The sequence below is a fragment of the Castor canadensis genome, chromosome 13 (genome assembly GCF_047511655.1).
Source record: "Castor canadensis chromosome 13, mCasCan1.hap1v2, whole genome shotgun sequence".
Classification (NCBI taxonomy): domain Eukaryota; kingdom Metazoa; phylum Chordata; class Mammalia; order Rodentia; family Castoridae; genus Castor; species Castor canadensis.
The window spans coordinates 84,367,652-84,376,905 of NC_133398.1; the positions used below are offsets into that span (position 1 = coordinate 84,367,652).

At 41.0% G+C, this 9,254-nt stretch overlaps 1 long non-coding RNA gene across 1 annotated transcript; it reads left to right on the plus strand.

The window, feature by feature from the left end:
* The first annotated feature begins 4,024 nt into the window (after positions 1 to 4,024).
* On the plus strand, positions 4,025 to 7,958 carry LOC141415667 (uncharacterized). Its single transcript, XR_012440652.1, has 2 exons — positions 4,025 to 4,181; positions 7,583 to 7,958. It is a non-coding gene; the product is annotated as an uncharacterized lncRNA (long non-coding RNA).
* The last annotated feature ends 1,296 nt before the right edge of the window (positions 7,959 to 9,254 follow it).

The following is a 9,254-nucleotide window of genomic DNA, read 5'->3' on the forward strand; positions in this document are numbered from 1 at the left end:
TTAGACAGCAGAATGTGGGGCTGGCACAGTGGCTCAAGTGGGGGAGTGCCTACTTAGCAAGTGTGAGGCCCTGAGTTCAAACCCCAATACTGCCAAAAAAGAAAAAAAAAGTATGGGCTACTGTGACTCAAGTGGTAGAGTGCCTGCTTCACAAGTGCAAAGCCCCAAGTTCAACCCCCAGTACTGAAAAAGGAAGAAAATAAGACAGCAGAATGTGGATGATTTAATAAGTGGTGCCAGGGTCATTAGCTATAAAATTTATTTGAGAAAACAATAAAATGAGCCCCATCTCTTAGACACATAAATATGCAAACCAGTTGCAGCAAGGAGCAAAATGTAAAGATAAATACATACACAAATAAAAATATTAGGAAAAAATAACTCAGAATGGAAAAGTCCTTTTCTAAGATGAAGCACAAACTCAGGGGCGACTAAACAAAAAAGGACTATAAATGCTTAGCAGATTTTTGTAACACAAAAGTAAGAACTTCTATGAGATAAAAGACAGCAATAAAAACGTTTATAGTACAAGGTTTATGACATGTTTGCAGCATATATAATATAAAATGGATTATGATCAATAATACAGAGTTCCTAGACTTAGTTTAAAAGTTAAAAACATCCACAAGAACCATAGAAAATGGACAATGCACAGAAAAGATGTAACATCAAATTGGCAAAAATTTAAAAATTTGATAGTAGCCAGTGTTGGGGAGAGAGTACGAAAGCAAGTTTTAACATACATCGTAGGTGGAAGCATAAATAGTCTTTATGGCAGAATCTTCTAAAATTAAAACTGAACATTTCTTTCATCTTAGAATATATCATGTGTGCAAAGTGAAAAGCACATGTGAATGTTTATGACATCATTGATTACAGTAACCCCAAAGTGAGAACAACCTAAATGTCCATCAATAGGAGAATCTATGATTTTAACTTGTAGAGCATCCACACTCTTCAGTGCTAAGGGATGGTTTAAAAGAATAAAGTACTGTTTTGTCTACCAACCTGAGAGGATCTGACACACAATATTAGAGAGAAAAAAAAATAGTGGTAAAGCATGACTTTATCTATGTAATATGTTATACAAAACTAAACCAATATTGCATACCAAACTGTAAAGAAGAAAACAGATTTTAGAGGAGAGATTTTTTTTGTTGTTTTTTTTGTCTTTTCTTTTTTGTTGCTGGGATCAAACCCAGGGCCTCACACATACTAAGCAAACGCTCTACCATTGAGCAACATCTTAGCCCAAGAACATACTTTTGAAGCAGGATAGATAGATAAGGAAGCAAGGAAGTTTTGGGGTTTTCTTTTTTGTGTTTGTGTGTGTGTTTTTTTTGGCAGTGCTGGGGTTTGAACTGAGAGCCTCATGCCTGTTAAGTAGGCCCTCTACCACATAAGCCACTCCACCAGCCCCAAAGTTATATGTTATTTTTAATAAATATTAAGAGGACCAGACTCAGACATTGCAACCAGAAGTAAAAACTGAAAAACAAGGGCAGTTAGCTCCCTTCCACCACCTTTTTTTAGATGTTACATTATTAGACTAGGGAGACATAAAGAAAGGGGCTGTCTGTATCTGCCTTCCCCTTTGAGAAAGGCAGGGCTCCTTGAGTAGGTAGAGAGACCCAAAAATGAAAGGCATGTCAGCAAAAAGGAAGTCCTAAAACTCTCCTATTGTTCCTAGGCCTAAATCCCATCTCCATGTTTTAAAATAATAAACAACACCCATCTTAGCTACCCAGAATGATTAGGAGTTGCTAGAGGAAATGACCACACGTATTCCTCCAGTTCAGAAAGTACAAAGACTACAGATAAGAACCACCATTTTGAGTCTTTTCCCCCATTTCCTGTTAGGAAGCAGGAAATGTTTCTCCCCCCCCCATCCCATTTCTCCCTAATTTTTTCTGCTTTACTAAAATAAATCCTTGCTAAGACTTCTACTTTGTGAGACTCTATTTTTGGGCATGTGAGACACCTTGAAATTCTTTTCATGTGTGTGGATCTTAAGTACCTGTGATTATGCATCTGGGATTATGTATCTGGCAAACTGAGAATTTGAGGGAACCCCTCCCCAACTTGTCCCTCTTCAGAGACAATTTCATTGCTAATTTGTAGATGATTTAAAATGCATTGGTTATTGTATCACTTGCATTTCTAAAAACCTTCTATCTTCTTCATACCTCTAGTTATTATAAAGGAAAAATATGGTTCGACCAGTTTATTTTGATATATTTTGCAGATGACATACTATTACAAAAGAGAAATATTTTCAGTATTACATTTTTATTGTGTTATGCTAATTATTTTTTCACTCCATTGTGTGCACTGTTTGTGTTTAAAACACAATCCTCAGGCTTATGAGAGGATGGAATGGGCCTGTTCTCATTACACCATTGCTCTATTTGATTTGCACTGCATGAAGAAGGCAAGAAAGAAGCACACAGAATCTGGCTCTGGTATTTTTGTGGCCCTTCCTAGTACTTCATGGTCATGAAGTTCAAGTTCAAGTTTTGTATAGGGCTGATGAAAAAGTCACTGGGAACAAGAGTTTCTCTGAGTTCCACATACAGGGAAGAGCACATCTCTTTTCCCTTCTATGCTTACAAGGTCTGTCCTTCCAAAAGGAAGTCAGATCATCTGAAATTATTTGTTCCATAACTAGTCATGCTGGTTGCTGTTAGTGCTTTGTAATCTCTGGGATGATAATAAATTTAAACTGACCAGCATATAATTTCCAAACCTATTTCTTTCTCTTAAAATCAGGTATTTTACATGCCCATTTCCTGTTTTCAGTTGTGTCATTTTCTGTCCACAAGTCCTAAATCAAACAGAAATTAACTTCAGATTCTGCTAATTTGAATACTGTGCGTGCAACTTCTAAAAAAGAAAAAACCAGGTACTGGTGGCTCATGTCTGTAATCCTAGCTACTCAGGAGGCAGAGATCAGGAGGATCATGGTTCAAAGCCAGCCTGGCAAATAGTTTGAAAGACCCTATCTCAAAAATACTCAACACAAAAAAGGGCTTGTGGAGTAGTGGCTCAAGTGGTAGAGCCTCTGCCTAGCAAGCATGAGGCCCTGGGTTTAAACCCCAGCACTGCCAAAAAAGGAACAAAAAAACCAAAATGCTCTCTCCTATTCCTTTCATGAGTTAGAGGACAAAAGTGTAGGGGAGCTGCTACACTAGGATTAAGATTTAAGGGCTTCTCCCTGATAAGCTTTTACAAGTTATAAAACCTCTAGGCTTTACTTCGTCAGCTGTAAAATAGGGAATGTTGGGGTGAGGGAGGACGGTGATGAAGTAGAAAGAGCTTTGGGTTTCTGTTATCTTTCCTTTATGTTCCCTTCAAAAGTAGGCTTCTGGGGGCTGGGATGTAGCTCGGTGGTACAGCGCTTGCCTAACATGCGTGAGGCCCTGGGTTCGATCCCAGCACCCAAAAAGAAAAGACAAAAAAAAAAACCTCTCCCCAAAAGTAGGCTTCTGGGACCGGATGTGGTGGCAGACGCCTGTGATCCCAGCACTAGGGAGGTTAAAGCAGGAGGATTGTGATTTCAAGGCCAGCTTGGGCTACAGAGAGAGTTCTAGGACAGCTTGGGCTACAAATAGAGACCCTCCCTTAAAAAAACAAAAACCAAACAAGAAAAAAAAAAAGTAGGTATCTGAATTTCTCCTAACACAGAAGCTTGGTCTATTGTCACATGTATGCATTGATCTCCCTGAGGCCTTGAATTGATTTAGTTCCATTTTTTGGCAGTACCTGTTTTCTCCCAGATGGGCATTTAGCTGAGTGTCAAAAGCACAGGATGTTCCCTTTTTGTTAACTTAACCTCTGTGTTGTTTTTTAAAAATGAGATTTAAAAGAACAGGGGCCCTAGAAAGCTTGTGATGTGTAAATATTTAGCCAGGCAGATAGGGATAGTAAGCATTTTCTCTCTTAACACAAAACATGATTTTATTTGCTAAAGCTGTAATCTTGTTTGATAATCCATCAGTTTATTATCAGCTATGTGGTGAGACATAATGCCACTGGGAGATAATCAAGGACCGTGCCTGATACTACAGGGCTGATTACAGTGACTTGGAGAAGATAGTCTTCTGGAGAGGATTAGTTAAACATAGCCTTTCTGTTTACAGTTGATTTCCTCCAAGCCTTTAACCATTCTGCTCCCAGCCTAGGTAAGTAGGTCATCTGAAAACTTTCAAAGAAAAGATTTCCAGAGGTAGAATATCTAGGTAGGTTTCTGTTCAGGCCCTGTTAAGTCATTGTTTCACATTCAATGGAACATGAGTCAAAGGAAAAAAGAGATAAGATGGTGTTTAAAACAAACCTCCTCTCCCCCAAAAGAACAGAAAGTCCAGGTGAAAAACAGAGCAAGAAATCTGTCTACACTAAGGTAGCATGGGGATTACAGCTTTAGGTTTTAGGTTCAGTTAACTGAATTACTAAAGTGAAAGTTGTATGTGACATTGATTTGTAGAACTATCAACGCTGTCATCAATCTGTAGTTTCAGGACCAAGTGCAACAGCCCTATAAGGTATTCTCAGAGACCTCCTGGTCAGAGCAGCTAGCATGCAGCCTCCCAGAGAGCCACATGCACACAAGTGACAAGAGTTGGTACAAGCAGATTTTTTACAAAATGGCAGCCCTACTTCCAGTCCATGGTGGGAGGCAGGGAAGTATTTCATTCCAATGCTTGTCCTTGTGTGCCTCAATCTTCTCTCCCTTGATATTTATCTCCTCAGGATTACCCGTGATGAAAAATGTCTCCATCTGCAAATCCAGTCTTCTGGTCTTAGGCCTGTGGTTACTTGATAGCTTTCTGGCCATTGGAAAGAGAGCTTGTGCAGTTCTGTGGTATTCTGCTGCAATCATTCCGTGTTGTTTATCATCCCTCTTGAGGCTTTCCTGAGATAAGCTAAGGAGGAGACTGATTTTCAAAGAATTTTAGTATCTTGCCCAAGTTTACACAATTGGTGATTTCTTCCCTTCTTTTGTTCCCTTCCTATCTTCTTCCTTTCCTTCTCTTTCTCCTCTAAAGGCATTTTCTTAAGAATGTAGACTCTGAAGCTAAATGTTTGGTTTGAAATCTCTGATTCTGAATGACCGTGGGCCTGTCTTGGTATAGCCTTTGTCCTTAGCAATAAAATGAGGATAACAATATCACTTACTTAGTATGATTATTAGGAGAAAGTTGGCTAGGTGCACTGTTCTAGTACTCAGGGTCTAGCACATAGCAAACATTCAGTATGGGCCTTAGTCATTATGTTATTTTTGGTGTTTTCTTCCATTCCCCATCAAGCATCTTCTTCTCTCTAATGGGCATTGTGCTAGGCTTCAGGAATGAGGAGAAAAGTTCCCTTTCTGTGGGACTCACTGTGAAGAGACAAACCATCTGGTAAGTTCAGGAGATGTTACAGGGTCCATATGATCACAGAAGAGTTATTTGGGTGCCTGGGAGGGCCTCATGGGTAAGGAGACCTGGCATTTGAGTTGAACATTAGAGGTGAAGAAGTATATGCCTGGCCATCAGTCAAGGGATAGGTGTACCTAGCCCAGGGATCAGCAGGCATGCAAATGAAGGGAATGAGAAGTTATGATAGTTTTCTTGGTTGCCATAATAAAACGCCATCAATGGGATGGTTTAAAAACAAAAATGTGGGGTTTTTTCATCGTTCTGGAAGCTAGAGGTCAAAGAGCAAGGTATCATAGGTTTAGTTTCTTCAGAGGCCTCATTCCTTGACTTATAACAGTTGGCTTCTCTCACATGTCTTCACATGGTCTTTCCTTGATGTGAACACATCCTTCGTGTCCTGTTTCCTTATAAGGACACCAGTCAGATTGAATAGAGTCCACCTGTTATGACTCATTTTTACCTTGATTACCTCCTTAAAGGCCCTCTCTCCAAGTACAGCCACAGTCTGAAGAGCTGAAGGTTAGATCTTCCCCATATGCAATTTTGGGAGAATGTAATTCAGCCCATATCAGCACTGTCACTTAAGTATGGGTAGAGTCAGGTGTACATGGATGAGTATTCTGGGATGAAGCCAGGTGCCAGACAGCACCCACATCTTACAAGGCCTAATTTCTCATCAGGCTAAGGAGTGGACACTACCATGTTTAGGTGCTGTTGGTGCCTCAGGCTGTGCTGAGAGGGGCAGTCACATTGCAACATGCCTGGTATGGAATTCTAGCTCCTTTCTACCACATCCCAGTTAAAGGGAGGAAATAATTCCCCAGTATTTTGAGGATCCGTGGGAGCAAAAGGGGATAGGTAGAGATGAGAAGGAGGCAGCTACAGCTACAGGTTTGCCTGGGAGCAGCCCCTCTTGCCTCATCAGCATCCGAGTTAGCTTGCCAGGCAGAAGGTGCGGCAGCTCACGTATGTGATGAATTGCCAGATAACAGACCAGCAGACTCTGGTTTTTCTTTTTCACCCAGAAGTCCCCTCCAGCATTCCTAACATAATCATACACCTCACCACTGTATTTTATAAATGAGAGAATGGCCTCCTTCCTGTCTCCTACAGGAGAGAACAGCTCATTGCTCTTGACAGTCAGAGAATGTGAGGTAATCACTTCTCTCCCTTTTTTAGATTCCTTCCCAAACTCCAGCATTTTGGTGCAAAAAGAGACATTGTGTTGGGAGGAGCAGCATCATTTTGCCTATCACCTGTTTGATTGGGAGGCCTGAGATGTGCCATCCTGCTTTGGTTTTCCTTGTTTCTGACACAGCCACTTGGGAAGGTCACTTCATCTCTCTGAGACTTGGGCTTCCCTTTTATAAAATGAGGATACTCATACATAAGTGCACAGTGGTCAGACTTCAGTCAGAAAACATATTAGTTCATTCTTAGGATTATAAAATCATTCATCTTACTAGAAAGAGAAAGAGGTGTTTGCATTTTGTAATTTGGGTGACTTGCTGTTTTAAGAGAACAGTCAGCATTGCTGATTCTCATCCCAGCTCAGCACTTGTGCCAGCAAGGCATTTGCAAAGCCTGCATCTACTGTGCCACTTTGTGGTGTGGGGAGTGGTCTTTCCTCTCCCCTTTGGAGGCTCCTCTTCTGTTTGGTGATGTGAGGATTAATTGGATGGTGCTCATGCCACCTACCAGGAAGAGAGAAAGCCTTATCATCTGGATAGGTTGGGAAGCACCAGGCTCTCTTTCCTCTGCTTTTGACAAACAGAATGACAGCCCAGCGCTGTGTTTAAACAAGTTAATGTGCATGTTCCTTGACATAAGGAAGCGCTCTAATCATGAAATACAGCTTGCATGTCATTTGGTTTTGAGATTTTATTGAGTACTACTAATCTTGACATATTTTGGTTGGCACCACATCCTTGGTATAGTGGGTTAGTGGTTGAATAGTTTGCAGACTTTGTGAAACAAAACCCTCATTTAATGGTTTAGTTTGGCTACATTTTGAAAATATACAAAAACATAATGTGCTTTTATTTTATAGGGAAATTTTTTTCGACTTAAGGTTTTGGTGTTCTGTTTTTTTGTTTTCCTCAGTGCCCCTCCCCACCTTTCAAAATCTCTGTTTCTCTGTCTGTGTCTTTTTAATGTTCCAGTCGCATTGGCTTACAAAGAAAGCTCCAGAGAGACAAGCTTGTGAACTGAATGAACTGCAAGCAGAAGAATGTTCTTTGTGCAGCTCGAGGTCAAGAATGTGTTTACACCCTGGCCTAATGCTCTGAATGTTTGCGTGTGAGCACAGGACTACAGGACCTCAGAATGGCACCATGTCACCACACCCATTAGTGAAATGGATGAGACTCCCCAGCAGAAGCACCTGGGCCAAATGCTCAACAAGTCTTATGCTCGAGATGTGGCTCAGTGATAGAACACTTGCCACAAGTGTTCTGGGTTCCATCCCCAGCACTGGAAAAACTAGGCTTGAGTCAACAGCAGCCCTCAAGTCACCAAACTCAATGACATCATGCCCAGGCGGGAAAAGTCAACAGGCCTCTGGCTTCTGGTTTGGGACTCCCCCTTCCTCCTGCTTTCCTTTCCCCTGCCTCTTGCTGTTCCTAACCCAGGGACAAAGTTTAGAAAGCAGAGCCAGTGCAGGCAGCCCTCTCAATTATTTTGGCCGGAACCTTCCTGAGTACGGTTTGTTATCTCTTTGTGATGTAAACAGGAGCACTCAGAGTTGGCAGAGGATGGTCTTTCTGGTTTAATTACACAAGGCGTAATTACAATCCCAGGGTCTGGAAATAGGCAGAGTTCTTTGGAGAACTTCACAGAGATTTTTCTGTTATGACATAGTTTATCTGGGGGAACAAAAAAACACTAAGGCAAAAGGCATTTCCAAAGAGGAAATAATAACACTATTCATGGTAGTATTCCAGTCCATATTGAAATCACAAAATCAGAGGAAACTGAGGGTTTTTTTGGGGAGGGGTGTATATCCAAATGCTGGGAAAATCTAGATAAATACTAATAATGTGGGTGGGAAAGATCTAAAAATAAATGTTTTTACTCAGGAAAGCAGCAATGAAGCATCCAGCTGCATCTGAGTGAATTTACTTGCCCAAGATCCCCAGGGATATAGAAAAAGATTCCACCACAGTAATAGTAGTCTGGCCTAAACCTGAGTCATAAAATTCCCTTTGCCCCCAGATATTCAGTAAGGGGGCACTTGGTTATTTTGCTGATGTAGCGAGAAATCAGAAGCAGCAGGGGAATGGTGAGGTGGCAAAAGAGGGATGTTTGCCTGTTAGGAATTGTGTTTTCCTAGGTAATTCTGATACACAGTAGGTATTATTAAGTAGAGCAACTGAAAGATGTTTTATTTTAGATTAGTGCTAGAGCGATAGTTTCCCCATGGCATTAGTAATCCAGCAGCTTACAGCTCTGTCTTGGCACAAAGATAAGCCATTTTGTGGGACGTTTCTGCCTTAGAGAAAGAGAGAACCACCTTTCTAGGCTCTGCACGTGGTATTTGGAAAAGAGGCCATTGCCATTTGGAGATAGTGGCACCCTAGATGAAAACATGGAATTTCGAGAATGGCTTTTTGTAATTGAGCGATCATTTAAAAGCAGCCTTGTACATGGGGCTGGTTTGAAATCTGGGGACATATTAGTCCAGCCTAACATCTCATCCATCTGCACAACGCAGAACGCACAATCCTTGTTTAATTGTGTGCTTCATACATACTTCAAGGGTTGTCACAGGAACAATAAGAGGCCTGTTGTTGAAACCACATCTTTTCCATCACTGGAAAAAAAAAAAATAAGGTC